General features: G+C 52.2%; 1 protein-coding gene across 1 annotated transcript in view; it reads left to right on the top strand.

Annotated features, from left to right (window-relative positions):
- Positions 1-4,163: 4,163 nt before the first annotated feature.
- Positions 4,164-17,325, top strand: part of LOC144806033 (uncharacterized) — a 66,983-nt gene continuing 53,821 nt past the window's right edge. Inside the window, exon 1 of the mRNA XM_078672485.1 lies at positions 4,164-4,234. The gene's annotated coding sequence lies outside the window, so the exon portion shown is untranslated. The remainder of the gene's footprint in view (positions 4,235-17,325) is intronic.

Genomic DNA, 17,325 nt, shown 5'->3' with positions numbered 1-17,325 from the left:
TTGACCTGAAGACACATCCTGCGGTGCCCTCGCAATGCGGCCTGGTCCCTGAGTGTGTGCGGGTGGACGGTGTTGATTGGATCAAGATGGCGGCTGGTGCCCTTCTTCATGGCTCACGTCCGGACCGGGCGGCTGTTCCAGAGATGGGGCCGAAATGCTTGCAACGCGTGACAGAGTTCACGCCCCGGGATGTGTTTGAGGCCATAGCAACTTTGCATGAAACCATTGATTGTTACGTCCTCGATCTAGGCGTACGGATCGACGCCATTTTTGTTTCGCTGTCTGTGGAGGCCGCGGTTCTACTTCAGGGGTTAGCCGCTGAACTTGATACTGTCATCATGGAGGAGGTCTCGGACCTTCGAGTGCCCTTCGGGCCGTTTAGTGACTGGACTCCTGTGCCCGTGCGACTCGTCTCGACTGCTCGTGTGGCTCTATCCCTGGGACGCATCTTCGACTGGCGGTTGGCGGTGGAGAGTCCCTCTCCTCCCTGGACTGGCCTGGATGTATCGCGGCAGTGGCCGGATTGTTTGACTTTCATCTCCTGGGTGTTTCTACTCCTTGCCAGCTTTGGGAAGTTTATGGGACCGGCATTGTTATTGTCTGATCTTCACTATCTATATTGTGATGGTTTTAGATTATTATGCTTTTTTATGGCCTCGTCCCTTCCGGGCCCGCTCATCCTGTTTGGACCCTCTATACTGTGCTCCACATTGATTACTGGGAAGGCTTCGGGCTGTGTCACTGACAGACAGGGTCGGGGATGAGATGGCTTACGGTTTATTTGCTCTATTGCCGTTAAACGATGCACTGGGTATCTTCACCTGACATTTCATTGAGGGGGTTTTTATGCTCGTGATTTGCATTTTTCCTTGTGGTATTGCTTCCTTCGTGGGATTTCTGTAGTGTTGGGGTACTGGGCGGGGCCGGGCGGCACGCTATGGGCCCTCCTCCGTTTATGTTTTATTTTATTTTCTTCTTCCCTTTCCTATCTTCTATATTTCGGGTTCTCTTAGGGCGACGGGCACGCGGCTGGGGGGTAGGCCATGGCCTTCTGCGGGTGTGCAGGGTGGGGGGTAGCGGGTTGGGTACTGGATTAGTATTTGTTTCTATGGCCCTTTAGTTTCCTTCTTCTTCTCCCTTTTCTTCAGTGTCGCCATTGCCCATGTGTTTTGCGGGGTGTTGGAGTGGAGGGGGGGGGTTTCGACTCTTTGCATGTGGGGGTTGTGTTTTCATTTCTCCTGCCATTTGTCTTTTATCACCTGATGCCCCCTCCCCCCCCGTATTGTCATTGTTCTTAATATCCTGATTCTTATACCTTCTCGAGAATGGGAGTAACTGTGCGACACCTTTTTTCAGTTCTCTATTTGAAAATGAACCTTTTCCATCCTGACCCGAGCTGCTGTGTTTACTTATAACTACTGTGCTGTTTTGACACTACATCCTGTTCTGGTTTGTTGCCACTGTACGTAATGCTTGCAATGTCTGATCTCTTAGCGGCCAGCCGTGATGGTTGTAGGCCCATCCTTGTAATCGTACTTGCTATCAAATAAAGGTTCAATAAAAAAAATATATATATATCAGAAATTACATTAAGAAAGTAAGGAAGTCACCAACATACAAGGGAAAATTGTATTGCACTGTTGAACAATTTTTGTCTGAGAAATAAACGAAGTAAAGTTACACCAACAAGCAACATTAGCCTTGAACACTGAAGTGTTACACAAGAATCTCTGCCAGGCTTTCTCCGGAACACATTAGTTGTTAAAGCATAAATGAACAGTACAGGGGAAAGGGCAAACATGCGTCTATTTAATGAAAAAGGAAAAACACAGAAAAAAAGAGAGAAATACCATAAGCAGCACAATCTTTAAAAGCCACATTTCTTCAACTGTCATTGACGCCCAGGAAATTAATTTTGCGACCTATTAAAGAGACACCGGGACCCACCCGTGGGTCTTGAAAGACAGCTGCTCGGAGGTAAAAATAGCCGGGACAGCCGCCGGTGCACTCAGCGCCTGCCAGCGTGGACAGACACACGGACCTGGGGGGGGCGGGGGCAGCTGGTGCCCAGGAGCAGGGGGCGCATCTGCCAGCGAGGACAGACAGACACACGGACCTGGGGAGCTGCTGGTGCCCAGGAGCAGAGGCCGCGTCTGCCAGCGAGGACAGACAGACACACGGACCTGGGGAGCTGCTGGTGCCCAGGAGCAATCTGCGAGCGAGGACAGACACACGGACTTGGGGAGCTGCTGGTGCCCAGGAGCAGAGGCCGCGTCTGCCAGCGAGGACAGACAGACACACGGACCTGGGGAGCTGCTGGTTGGTGCCGAGGAGCAGAGGGCGCGTCTGCCAGCGAGGACAGACAGACACACGGACCTGGGGAGCTGCTGGTGCCCAGGAGCAGAGGCCGCGTCTGCCAGCGAGGACAGACAGACACACGGACCTGGGGAGCTGCTGGTGCCCAGGAGCAGTCTGCGAGCGAGGACAGACACACGGACCTGGGGAGCTGCTGGTTGGTGCCGAGGAGCAGAGGGCGCGTCTGCCAGCGAGGACAGACAGACACACGGACCTGGGGAGCTGCTGGTGCCCAGGAGCAGAGGCCGCGTCTGCCAGCGAGAACAGACAGACACACGGACCTGGGGAGCTGCTGGTGCCCAGGAGCAATCTGCGAGCGAGGACAGACACACGGACCTGGGGAGCTGCTGGTGCCCAGGAGCAGAGGCCGCGTCTGCCAGCGAGGACAGACAGACACACGGACCTGGGGAGCTGCTGGTTGGTGCCGAGGAGCAGAGGGCGCGTCTGCCAGCGAGGACAGACAGACACACGGACCTGGGGAGCTGCTGGTGCCCAGGAGCAGAGGCCGCGTCTGCCAGCGAGGACAGACAGACACACGGACCTGGGGAGCTGCTGGTGCCCAGGAGCAATCTGCGAGCGAGGACAGACACACGGACCTGGGGAGCTGCTGGTGCCCAGGAGCAGAGGCCGCGTCTGCCAGCGAGGACAGACAGACACACGGACCTGGGGAGCTGCTGGTTGGTGCCGAGGAGCAGAGGGCGCGTCTGCCAGCGAGGACAGACAGACACACGGACCTGGGGAGCTGCTGGTGCCCAGGAGCAGAGGCCGCGTCTGCCAGCGAGGACAGACAGACACACGGACCTGGGGAGCTGCTGGTGCCCAGGAGCAGTCTGCGAGCGAGGACAGACACACGGACCTGGGGAGCTGCTGGTGCCCAGGAGCAGAGGCCGCGTCTGCCAGCGAGGACAGACAGACACACGGACCTGGGGAGCTGCTGGTGCCCAGGAGCAGAGGCCGCGTCTGCCAGCGAGGACAGACAGACACACGGACCTGGGGAGCTGCTGGTGCCCAGGAGCAGTCTGCGAGCGAGGACAGACACACGGACCTGGGGAGCTGCTGGTGCCCAGGAGCAGAGGCCGCGTCTGCGAGCGAGGACAGACAGACACACGGACCTGGGGAGCTGCTGGTGCCCAGGAGCAGAGGCCGCGTCTGCGAGCGAGGACAGACAGACACACGGACCTGGGGAGCTGCTGGTGCCCAGGAGCAGAGGCCGCGTCTGCGAGCGAGGACAGACAGACACACGGACCTGGGGAGCTGCTGGTGCCCAGGAGCAGAGGCCGCGTCTGCCAGCGAGGACAGAAAGACACACGGACCTGGGGAGCTGCTGGTGCCCAGGAGCAGAGGCCGCGTCTGCCAGCGAGGACAGACAGACACACGGACCTGGGGAGCTGCTGGTGCCCAGGAGCAGTCTGCGAGCGAGGACAGACACACGGACCTGGGGAGCTGCTGGTGCCCAGGAGCAGAGGCCGCGTCTGCGAGCGAGGACAGACAGACACACGGACCTGGGGAGCTGCTGGTGCCCAGGAGCAGAGGCCGCGTCTGCGAGCGAGGACAGACAGACACACGGACCTGGGGAGCTGCTGGTGCCCAGGAGCAGAGGGCGCGTCTGCCAGCGAGGACAGACAGACACACGGACCTGGGGAGCTGCTGGTGCCCAGGAGCAGTCTGCGAGCGAGGACAGACACACGGACCTGGGGAGCTGCTGGTGCCCAGGAGCAGAGGCCGCGTCTGCGAGCGAGGACAGACAGACACACGGACCTGGGGAGCTGCTGGTGCCCAGGAGCAGAGGCCGCGTCTGCGAGCGAGGACAGACAGACACACGGACCTGGGGAGCTGCTGGTGCCCAGGAGCAGAGGGCGCCCCCTCCCACGACTCTCCGGTGAGTTAGGTTCAGGGTTTGCTTTTCAAAGCCTGCCCCTGCAGACACGGTCTGAATGTTTACTTCGTTGTAATTGTTGTGCTTCCGGGACACATTTTATAGGGGAAGGGAAACTGGGATTGAAATTTAAACAAAAGGGTTTCGAGGCGAGCACAGAAGCGAAGCCTCAGTGAACCATCAGACCCTGTTTCACCTGCATGGATGCATTTACAGAATTATCTTTTGGTCCAGTGCTGTGTTTAGGAGCCAGAAAAAGATAAATGTTTCTTATCTGTGACTCGGCGGCCTGGCGTTCTCCAGGCATGTGGGAAGACAGGTTATTTCTACCCCCCACTTCAGCTCCCCGTGCCCCCTGTCCTGGGCAGTGCTCTGATTGTGGCTGGGGCAGGGGTTTGTGTTCATAGCTCGGCTTTGTCGAGGACCAGGAAGTGACAGCTGCAGTGTGAGGGATGCTGCCAGCAGCTGCAGGGTGAGGGATGCTGCTGCCGACAGCTGCAGTGTGAGGGATGCTGCTGGCAGCTGCAGTGTGAGGGATGCTGCTGGCAGCTGCAGTGTGAGGGATGCTGCTGACAGCTGCAGTGTGAGGGATGCTGCTGTCGACAGCTGCAGTGTGAGGGATGCTGCTGGCAGCTGCAGTGTGAGGGATGCTGCTGGCAGCTGCAGTGTGAGGGATGCTGCTGGCAGCTGCAGTGTGAGGGATGCTGCTGACAGCTGCAGGGTGAGGTATGCTGCTGGCAGCTGCAGTGTGAGGGATGCTGCTGGCAGCTGCAGTGTGAGGGATGCTGCCGACTGCTGCAGTGAGAGGGATGCTGCTGGCAGCTGCAGTGTGAGGGATGCTGCCGACAGCTGCAGTGTGAGGGATGCTGCTGACAGCTGCAGTCTGAGGGATGCTGCTGGTTGCTGCAGGGTGAGGGATGCTGCTGGCAGCTGCAGTGTGAGGGATGCTGCTGTCGACAGCTGCAGTGTGAGGGATGCTGCTGGCAGCTGCAGTGTGAGGGATGCTGCCGACAGCTGCAGTGTGAGGGATGCTGCAGACAGCTGCAGTGTGAGGGATGCTGCTGACAGCTGCAGGGTGAGGGATGCTGCTGGTTGCTGTAAGGTGAGGGATGCTGCTGACAGCTGCAGTGTGAGGGATGCTGCTGACTGCTGCAGTGTGAGGGATGCTGCCAGCAGCTGCAAGGTGGGGGATGCTGCTGTCGACAGCTGCAGTGTGAGGGATGCTGCCAGTGGTGGCTGGTGACATTTGAAAGTGGTGGGCCGTAAATACTGAACTGTGGCGAGCGAGTGCAGCAAGCGAGGCAGAACCATCTATGGGGGGTTTGGGGGCTTCGGGGGCTTCTTCCACGAGAACATTTTGAAAAAAGAGTGGGCAAATGGTGCATTCTGAAGCACATTTGAGAAAGAGGTGGCTTGGCGAATACATCTCTGGGAGTAGCCAGACAAGTCTCTTTGCACTTGCACAGATACATCTCTCTCCCTGCATTCGCATAGGCACAGTCACCCTACACTCATAGACCCATTACTCACCCTTCCCTGACACATTACTAAGCCAGCATTCACCCATCCACATCACTCACTCTGGACTCACACAGGTACACTGCTCAACCTGCACTCACACAGACATCACTCACCCTGGACTCACACAGGCACACTGCACTCACACAGACATCACTCACCCTGCACTCACACAGGCACACTTCTCACCCTGCACTCACACAGACATCACTCACCCTGGACTCACACAGGCACACTCCACTCACTCAGACATCACTCACCCTGCACTCACACAGGCACACTGCTCACCCTGCACTCACACAGACATCACTCACCCTGGACTCACACAGGCACACTGCTCAGCCTCTTGCAATACTTGCGGTCGTGCCGGGGCGGTCATGGCAACATTGTATATTTTATTAAAAGAGATACGTTTTTTTTTTGACCAGTAGGTTACCCAAAAAACGACGTTATTATGGGCAATCTCCGGAGAGGGGCCAAAAAATGAATGGGCATAACATCTAAACTGACGTGTCTCACGTATCTGAGCTGTTTTGAGGCACAATAGTACTCAGTGTGACAAACTGACACTTTCAGAATCTTCATTCAAAGTACCCTTTGTCTGCCTCATCTCACCTGCCACAAATCCAGATTCTAAACTTTTGAAGTAATTCTGTGCTGCGTTCCGGGCTTTGTTACAGCGCCTTGGGCACCCGCGGGGCACTTGGCTGTGACTCACCTCAGCATGAACTGCTGCAGGCTCCAGTGTGCGAATTCAATTTATATCTGACGCACATGCCCTGAATCCTATGCGTCGCGACACAGAGCACCCTTCACAGCTAATGGAAAGTCAAAATTGCACGTAACCCACATGGAGGAGGAGCGGAAGTTAGTAACATGCTCTATGCAAACTTTACACGAGCCTATGTAGCCCGGGCAGCTAGAAAGACATCAAAACAATAGAAGCTAACTGTAATATTAGGTTGAAAACGAAATCATACAAGAAAACTCTCATCCAGCCATACCCGAATAGAGCCCTAGGAAAGAGAGTACTCAAGCAGATCCTTAGCGAGACTCATGGTACTCCCAATTAAAGAAGGCAATAGAAGATAGAAGTCACTAGCCAGGGTCGGCCTGTGCAGACTATGCCACATAAAAAAAGGAAACCTTGGAGCATCTATTTTTGTTGTTGTAGATTTATGTAGCGCAAACTCGACCGGAAGGTATTGGAGCGCTTTACATGAGAACTAGGTACGTTAAACAAGGACACAATCATTTCTTGGTAGGCACGGAGAGATTCGATGATTTGCCCAAAATCACAGGAAACTGTTCCAACGCCGAGGGTCGAACCCGGTTCCTCAGCGCCAAAGTCGGCAGTTCTGGGCGTAAGGCCACAACCTCCCCCCAATAATGCATCCGCCCGGTTCTTTCAAATGCTCAACGCACTTTCATACATTTCTATCTAGTGGGGTGCGCACATGCTCTGAAGCAAAAAACCAGCACTTCTCCGCGGAAACCCCAGATTTGGGAAATACATTGCTGACCCGTAGTCGGGGAAGCAGGGACTAACAGGTGGACTGTTTTGGCTGGCACTTCACCCAGACACCCCCTTTCAGATCCTGGGGTTTCATGTGATATCCTATTGCGTTCTGAGATCTGTAGTTACTCACGGGATGCCGCATTGAATCAACTGGGCTGACACAGAAAATGCCAGGACACATTATGTTGCACGTGTAAGTGAACAGGTAGGTAAGGTTGTCCACAGCGGGAGACTTGCGGTACACTTTCCTCAAAAGTCACCATCCCTTCTGTGCCAGGCCCCAATTGTGGCACAGCAGGTAAAGGGTGGTCTTTGAATAAGGGGGGGGGGGGGGAAATCAGGTGGTGGTCTGGCTGCTGCCCTCAGAAGGCAAATACTCGTCCAGCAGATGGTTCACCGGTCTAACTGGGTGCCCTCCCCCCTCCCCTCCTCCCCTCCTCCCCCACTCCTCAGGCATCTCCCAGTGGATTAGTGAAGCCCAGAGACTCGCTACCAATCCACAGTTTCCCGTCTGCTTGGGTGAGCCAGCTCGCAGGGTGCAGGCCCAGCTGCGCGCTCACGCCGACTCCCCTAATCACCAAAGGCTGCCCAGAGCACCAGGTAGGGGCACGGAGACTGCACGCGCACGCGAGAGAGATCAGCTGCCAAGGTACTATACAGCTGGAAGGTTAATGCGTCTGCAGCTGACACGCGTGCAGCCAGAAGGTGCCAGGTTCGTGATTCCAGTAGGCCGACTAGGCCTTTCCCTTCCCATTTGGATAAATTAATACCAGATTTAGAGCGCAAGAGGCTCGCCAGGGGTAGTGGATGCCATCCAAATAGAAAGCTCGGCTTTTCAAAGATCAGGCGGAGCCCCGCGTGGACCACCTCAGGCACCACCCCCCACCCACTGCCAGTGCCACCCAATTACTTTGATCAGATTAAGCTTTATAAAATCGCACAATCACCTGATCAGTTTAAATGCACGCCGCAGCCTTCTCCCTTTGCAAACAAAATGGGTCATGTCGCGCAGGGCCGGGGTTAACAAATAAAACATTTTAATTTTTAAAACTTACCAGTCCGTGACCGCGCCGTCTGTGCTCTGGGGTCCAGGTCCCATTGCTGTTGTTGGCGCCTAGCCGCCTACAGGAACTTCCGCCGACCGCCGATCACTCACAGCCAATCATGGCGCCTTTAGGGCACAGTTACTCTCTGCCCGCCCAGCCCATTATAAGACGGAGGCATGAGCCTTTGCTCAACCCTCGCTCTATGAGCCAGCCACAGCAGGCACTAGTGCGCATGCGTGGGCACGGAGAAAAATTCGCCCTCCGTCCCCACTCATGCGCACTTGTGCCCCACTTGTGTCCCATGTCTGACAATGTGAATGCCTGTCAGCAGGGCCGGTCCTAGAACTTCTGGGGCCCTGGGCGAAAGGAAAGTTGTGAGGCCCCTCTAATTTGCATGTAAAATCCAGTTGCGGCCAAGGTCTTGCGGGGGTTCGCGCGCGCGCGGGGGGGGGGGGGGGGAGTAGTTTAAAAATAAAATAAACTTACCTTCCCAGGTCTTGCGTCATCTCTGCTCCTGACCTGCTTTCCTTCTTTCCTGCCTCTAGCAGGAACAGGAAGCAGGCAGCCTCCCTTCCCTAAGCCAATCACAATGCTGCAATGTCAGCCGACCAGCCTGGCGCCTATGGGGAGGCCATTTTCTCCATGTAGGGTGCACTGGTGCCTACATGGAGAAAGGCCAGCGTGTGCATGACTGGAGGGCAGACCAAACAGTCAGGGCCCTTAGCAGTGGGCAAGGCACTCCTCCCCTGTCCTAAAGCAGACCCGCCCGCCCCCAACCAAACACTTCTGCTTTCTCGCAGTGCGCGTAGCAGAAACATAAAATGGTAGTTTTTGCATTTTGTGTTTCTGCTTTTCGCACTGCGAGAAAGCAGTGGGGCAACACTCCTCTGCCCTAGTGGAGGAGCTTTGAAAGTTACATCGCGGGACTATTGATCTTATTTGGCATCCCTGAAGAGACCTCACGTCGATATCAGTAACAACATGGGCAAAAAGATAAATATACAAATTAAATAAGTCCATATATTTTAAATCTGTATTAAATGGATTAAATTTGTCACATTGGATGGAAAAGCTAGGTGCAGGTCTCACAAAGATGTATATTATTTACTCCTCGTTAACCTATTGTTTCGAGATAACTCCATGATACAATTTCCAGTTCTGCCTCATAAAGGGGGGAGATACTGTGAGGTAATGAGGGGCGGGATCATTCAAAAAATAAAATGACACGAGAAAACCTCTCGCACCATGGATATAATTGCAAATTTCAAAAGGCCCCCTTATCTTTCCGTGCCATTATTGTGCTACCTTAGGATGACATTAATACTTCGTAATTTGTTTTAACATAAACCCTCTCATCAGTATCCCACACGCACATGCTAAGAGACATAGGACAATCTTTTTTGTGTGTAGGCTCTTTACTCACCAGAATTATGTTAAGTTTAAAACACAACACATATAGTAACCATTACATTGCATGACACTACAATGCATGACACTACAACGCATGTCATTACAACGCATGTCATTACAATGCATACCATTACAACGCATACCATTACAACGCATAGTACCCTTACACTATCCAACACTTCCCCTACTGTTTCAGCCCCTGGAGTTAGAATAGTAATTTTTACCCCTACACTACCCAACACTTACTCTACTGTTGCACTACCTGGAGTTAGAATAGTCATTTTTACCCCTATACTATCCAATACTTACCATAAATGTAATGTTGTGGTATGTGTTGTAATGGTATGCGTTGTAAAGGTAGTATGCGATGTAATGGAATGCATTGTAAATGTAGTTTCTTAAAATGCGATGTCGTGTCATGCGATGTAATGGAATGCGTTGTAAAGGATGTTGTGATGTGAAAAATGTGTTGTAAAGGCATGCGTTGTAAAAGTATGCTTTGTAACTTCATACAACCCATGGTATAGGCCCAGATTCATCAAAGGAAAATCTGGTCGCAAAGGGGCAGATTCCCAGAATCTGCCCCTTTGCGACCGGTATGTTTGCATTTGGGATGCATCATCCCAAATGCAAAAATCGCAAATTGAGAATTCGCTAAATTGCGATTACTTGCATTTAAGGAATCTCAAATTGAGATTCCTTAAATGCAATGCATTAAATTTTAAAAAATAGCGATTTCGCTAATAGGGCACGCAAATTACGATGAAGTACAACTTCATGGTAATTTGCAAAAACTTTGAAAAATGCACTAAAGTGCATTTTTCAAAGTTGCATGTTGCGCACACACATGCCCTAGGGGCATGCGTGTGCGCAACATATGTGCACAGATAAATTTCAGGGGTGCAACAGGGTGTCCTTTGGACACCCCTGCACCCTTGAAATCGCATTCTCATTTTGCGATTCGCTAATTGCGATTCACAAATTGAGAATGTCTTCTCATTCATTCCTAGTTCAAAGTTTTTGCAAATTACCATGAAGTTGTACTTCATGGTAATTTGCGTGCCCTATTAGCGAAATCGCTATTTTTTAAAATTTAATGCATTGCATTTAAGGAATCTCAATTTGAGATTCCTTAAATGCAATGAAGAACAGAATAGACTACTCTGGAGACTGACTGTAACTCAATACAAGAAAGAGATCGCCACAGCCAAAGCAGAATACTTTGCTGCTGTTATTTTAAAAAGCTCAAATAAATCACGCGATATCTTTAAAATTGTAAAAGATCTGTCCCATCCTGTTTGCACTAACAGTAATATCAAACCCTCACAGGAACTATGTGATGGTCTGGCCTCCTTCTTTCAGGAAAAAATCTCCACACTTATTGAAAGTATGGAGGACCCCGCCTCCGCCACAGTGCAGCACCAAAGCGAAATGGAGAATGATGAGAAGGATGAGGAAATAGAAGAACGCATGACACCAGGGGCTACCCTGGACACTTTCGTTATCCCCGCAGAACAAGAGTTTAGACAATTAGCCCTTAAAGTAACATCTGGCTCCCCTTTGGATCCTCTACCTCACAAAATAGTGAAAGATCTGGGGGATGAATTCTTTCCTGTATTGCACCAACTATGTGCACAATCCTTCCGCACAGGCACGGTGCCGAGGGAGTGGAAGCAGGCAGTGGTCACTCCCCTGTTAAAGAAATCTAATCTTGACCCCAGCTGCCACAAGAACTACCGACCCATCTCCCTCCTGCCGTATCCAGTAAAGATCTTGGAACGGATGGCCAGCAGTTCATTGTCCCTCTTCCTGGAAACCAATAACATCCTTGAGGAGGAGCAATTCGGATTCCGACCAGCCCACGGAACCGAGTCAGCCTTACTGATGGTCCTGGATGACCTAAGAATGAGGGCGGACAGGGGAGAGTCAGCAATTTTGATTCTGCTGGACCTGTCCGCCGCATTCGATACGGTGAGCCACGACATCCTGCTGACTCGGTTGGAAACTGCTGGAGTAGAGGGGATGGCACTGGAGTGGTTCCGCTCTTACCTGTCAGACAGATGGCAGGCAGTGGCACTACCCCCGTATCAGTCAGAGTTTGCTATGGTTCCACATGGGGTTCCTCAGGGGTCTGCGATTAGCCCAATCCTTTTCAACGTATATATGCAGCCCCTGATGACCATCATCAAGGCCCACGGCATTAGCGTGATCAACTATGCGGATGACACGCAGCTGATGATCTCCCTTGACGGTGCCCATGCAGAATCCCCTGAGACCTTCCATACCTGCATAAGGAAAATGGCAACCTGGCTAAAAAGAAACTCACTACAGTTTAATAGCAGCAAAACTGAGATAATGCAATGTAAAGTGGGAAGAATAGCTAGAAACCTGCCCACCGACTTCTGGCCTCTGGACTCAGGTGAGCCATTGGCACCAGTAACAACTGTACGGAACCTGGGGGTTAACTTCAATGACAAACTGAGTCTTGAGTCCAACGTTAACAGACAGGTGAGCAGCTGCTTCACATTAATACGTGGCCTTCGTAAGCTGCTGCCCTTACTACCAGCACATACCAGAGCAACCGTGGTCAGAAGCATCATCCTTAGCCGCCTGGATTACTGCAATGCTCTGCTACTGGAATCTCCTGCTTATCTGATTTCCAGGCTTCAGAGCATCCAGGCGGCAGCTGCAAAGATGGTGCTTTCTCGAGGACGTCGTTCTTCCACCACTCTTGCTCTGGCCGAGCTGCACTGGTTACCGATTCAGCAGAGGATCCGGTTCAAATCTCTGTGTACCGTTTTCAAGGCTGCACATGGTTTGGGTCCCAAGCCCCTGCAGGCCAAATTCAAGTGGTATGAACCCACACGGGCCCTCCGATCCTCTTCCACCAATCTCATTAGTATACCCAGGATCAGGAAAGCCACCTATGGTGGCAGAGCCTTTAGCATAGCGGCAGCCCACCTCTGGAATAGCCTGCCTCTGGCAATCAGGAAAACCAACGAACTGATGCTCTTCCGCAAAAGGATCAAGACCTGGCTTTTTCCTAATGCCTCACCTCCTTAAAGCCTCCCCCCTGTCCTTGCTTTACTGACCAGCCCATCAGTCGCATTTTTCAGCGCCAGGATGCCCGTAGGGTTACAGCGCGCTTTAGAAATGATATAAATAAATAAATAAATAAATATGGGCCTTTAGGCCCGTAGGAATGAATGGGGAGGTATTCCTTAATTGCGATTCGCAATGTGCGAGTTGCAATTAGGGAATTTTAAGAAATCGCTATTTTTTTAGTGATATCTTCATGCATTGCATTTTGCTATTCCTTAATAGCGAATCGTTATTTTTCGCTATTAAGGAATAGTAAAATGGGTTCTTCATGCATCTGGGGGTATGTCACCTAAATGCAGTACAGTGGAAAATATATAGGGTTTGCTCCAAGTAGGAGTGCACTACAGTCCTGGCTCTACTGATTTAACCAACTGTTTGATTCTGGGCAAATAATTTTGGCACTGTGCCCCGTCCACTGATTTGACAGCAGGGCAGCACTTTGAAACAGCTTTCATGTGAGAAATAGACATTAAAAGATGACTCCCCGGAGAGGTAGAGGTGGGAGAAGATGTGTTACGTCAGGGCTGCTGATTTTTGACGGTGTCTCAGCTGATTTTTGACAGTGTCTCAGCTGATTTTTGACAGTGTCTCATCCTGTGATTCTCGCAAGTCACTTAATCACACTGTGCCTAAAAAAAGGAATATGTCCATGTTTTGTAACTGGTGCTCATGTAAAGCACTCCAATACCTTTGGGTCAAGTTTGCGCTATATAAAAAGAGCAGAAGAAAACGGGTTTCATTTACACATTGAAAGCTATTTGCATTTAAATTACGGAAGGTGCTCCTGACCCTGCATGGCGCATGCCCCCCTCGTGTGCTACAACGCCTTCTTTTCAGCCACTGACAAGCATCTCTTTCGCAGCTCATCAGCATCTGAAAGAGTGAGAGTTGCTTGTCTTTATAAATGCTAAAACTGTCAGGCCCCAAAATGCGTGCTAATTGTCACTGACGTGGGAAGTGGACAGCATCCTTAATCACAGGTCAAACCAAAATTCAGAAGGGCCTCACGCGACACGTGGGGCTGCAAGGCCCAGGGGGAAAGGGGCCCCCTCCCTGGGGGTTAACAGCCATTGCCAAGGGCTGCAAGGCACAGGGGAGGGGGGCCTCTTCCGCTATTCCTACACAAGCCTGTGAAGCCCAGAGGAGAGGCAGCCCTTCCCTGGGACACGCAGTGCTCACCACAGGCGCGAAGCCTAAGATGTGGTGAGTTAACACTTTTGCGAGGCCCCCTGTTGATGGGCTGAGCTCGGGGCCCTGGGCAGCCGCCCATGTTGCCCATGCCTAGCGCCGGCCCTGCCTGTCAGTTAGCATGACGTCGGACCGCCCACCCCCTTCAGACTCTGAAGGGGGTGGGCGGCCCGACGTCATGCTAACTGACAGGCATTGTTGTCAGTTCAGTTCTTCTACATAGGCAGTGCATCTCCGACCGAACTTAAGTAAACTGACTGAGAGTTCAGTTTACTTAAGTTCACAAAATCCGAGGGAGGGAGCTGCGGGCACGGTCCGGACGTCTGGTGGGGCAACGCCCCAGCGCCCTTAATGGACGCACCGCCACTGCCGACAGCTGCAGTGTGAGGGATTCTGCTGACAGCTGCAGGGTGAGGGATGCTGCTGGTTGCTGCAGGGTGAGGGATCCTGCTAACAGCTGCAGTGTGAGGGATGCTGCTGACTGCTGCAGTGTGAGGGATGCTGCCGACAGCTGCAGTGTGAGGGGTGCTGCCTGTAGTGACCTGACAGATGGGCGACTGGGCGACTGGACAGGAGGGGACACTAGGACCCCGTGGGTCATGAGGGAGGTGACCAGGTCACCGGACACCACATCCTGTTAGGGGACAGGAAGGGCACGGACACACACAAGGAGGACTGAGCAAGGGGACGGACGTGCCGGGGCTCGCTGCTGCAAACACAATAAAGAATATTGCATACACTCACCTGAGTCCCGTGTGTGGTGTATCGGCAGTCCGGCTACAAGGACATGACAACTGGCGACGAAGGGAAACGAGCCGACGCGCAGATCGACGTGTGGATCGACGCGTGGATCGACGTTCGCATGCTGACCTCGCCATCAGGAGTAACCAGATGCCCACCGTGGATCAGCTGGTAAGAGAAGAAACGAGGAGAGGAGCGATATCGGAGCCCACCCGACCGCCTCTGAAGCAAGCAAAGGAAATCCGCGGTAAGTGCGAAGCTTCGAAATCAGACGCGCGAGCTCTCGCGAGAGGCTGAGAGTCTCGGCGGCCATTTTAGATCCAAGCGGCTGGACCAATAGGAGGTGAGAGCGTGGTGGGCGGCCATTTTAGAGTCAGGCGAGAGCGAGATTTCGAGCGCGAAATCTCGCGAGAAGAGCGGCGGCCATTTTAAAGAGGACATTAAAAGAAAAGGACATTGGAAACAACAGCGATACAAAAGGGGATGATGGACGGAGCGTTTGAACAAATCAAACACTCACCCCCAGTCAACTGATCTGGGTTTAATCCATCATCATTCTTTAGTTCACTCAGCCACCCCAGTTCAGACATGGCTATATGCAAATCAGTCTGACCCTGTTGCCTCATGGGAACAGTCCAGCCCGAACTGCCAAGCCATGTCTTCCCTGGACCGGAAACAAGCATCCTGGGACCGGTTTCGGATTCATAATCCTCATCAGCCAGGCTATCTTGAATCCAGTGGCCAAGTGAACAAGGGACTCACGTCTGAGCATCCACTGGGAAGGGACGATGTACGTTAATTCGGCAGCACGGTAAAAATGCCTAATACTTATTGAAGAAAAAGAAATTTCTGATGGTCCCGTAATTACAACCATTGAACTCGTAGGACACAAAACGAGAAAGACGCCACGCTCAATATATCAGATTACCTCTGATATTATCCCGGTGACACAGATGGGAATACTGCTAAAAGCTGTATGTTAGAGGAAAACTGAGAAGTTAAATCAAAAACAAAAGGAATTGGAAGAAGGAAAACATTTTTTTTTATTGTGGTCAGATTGACGTATCTTGGTTCAAAAGACGCAAGTTTTATGTTTCACAGCTCAACCAACCTTAGAGCCCTGAAGAAGTCACAGTGGTGACGAAACGCGTTGGCTGCTAGCAATTTCTTGAATCCTCACCATGCTTGTCTTTGAATAAAAAGCTCTACTTCATAACTGTCAAGATTTGGACCTCACTTCTTCTTGGAAAGCGCTAACATTGTACATGTGTGAATACTATTGCATACTTTAGCAAGAAATATAATGTATGTATAATTTCCCTTGTGCGGGTCTTTTTGCTATACTCACGTCTGAGCATACCCTGCCACACTTAGGGCGAACAAAGCGATACAAAAGGGGATGATGGACGGAGCGTTTGAACAAATCAAACACTCACCCCCAGTCAACTGATCTGGGTTTAATCCATCACCATTCTTTAGTTCACTCAGATCTTTTGACTGGGTGTGAGTGTTTGATTGGTTCAGATGCTCCGTCCATCACCACCCCCTTTTGTACCGCTTTTGGCCGCCATAAGTGTGGCAGGGTATGCTCAGACGTGAGTCCCTTGCTCACTTTGCCACTGGATTCAAGCAAGCCGGGCTGAAGACGGCTGTAATGCCAGAAACCGGTCCTCGGAAGCTTGTTTCCGGTCCAGGGAAGGCATGGCTTGGCAGTTCGGGCTGGACTGTTCCCATGAGGCACAGGGTCAGACTAATTTGCATATAGCCATGTCTGAACTGGGGTGGCAGAGTGGGCTAAAGAACGGGGATGGATTAAACCCAGATCTTTTGACTGGGTGTGAGTGTTTGATTGGTTCAGATGCTCCGTCCATCACCACCCCCTTTTGTACCGCTTTTGGCCGCCATAAGTGTGGCAGGGTATGCTCAGACGTGAGTCCCTTGCTCACTTTGCCACTGGATTCAAGCAAGCCGGGCTGAAGACGGCTGTAATGCCAGAAACCGGTCCTCGGAAGCTTGTTTCCGGTCCAGGGAAGGCATGGCTTGGCAGTTCGGGCTGGACTGTTCCCATGAGGCACAGGGTCAGACTAATTTGCATATAGCCATGTCTGAACTGGGGTGGCAGAGTGGGCTAAAGAACGGTGATGGATTAAACCCAGATCTTTTGACTGGGTGTGAGTGTTTGATTGGTTCAGATGCTCCGTCCATCACCACCCCCTTTTGTACCGCTTTTGGCCGCCATAAGTGTGGCAGGGTATGCTCAGACGTGAGTCCCTTGCTCACTTTGCCACTGGATTCAAGCAAGCCGGGCTGAAGACGGCTGTAATGCCAGAAACCGGTCCTCGGAAGCTTGTTTCCGGTCCAGGGAAGGCATGGCTTGGCAGTTCGGGCTGGACTGTTCCCATGAGGCACTGGGGCAGACTAATTTGCATATAGCCATGTCTGAACTGGGGTGGCAGAGTGGGCTAAAGAACGGTGATGGATTAAACCCAGATCTTTTGACCGGGTGTGAGTGTTTGATTGGTTCAGATGCTCCGTCCATCACCACCCCCTTTTGTACCGCTTTTGGCCGC

This window comes from Lissotriton helveticus, chromosome 1_2, assembly GCF_964261635.1.
Source record: "Lissotriton helveticus chromosome 1_2, aLisHel1.1, whole genome shotgun sequence".
In the NCBI taxonomy this organism is placed as follows: Eukaryota; Metazoa; Chordata; class Amphibia; order Caudata; family Salamandridae; genus Lissotriton; species Lissotriton helveticus.
This window is presented reverse-complemented; position numbering and strand designations above follow the sequence as displayed.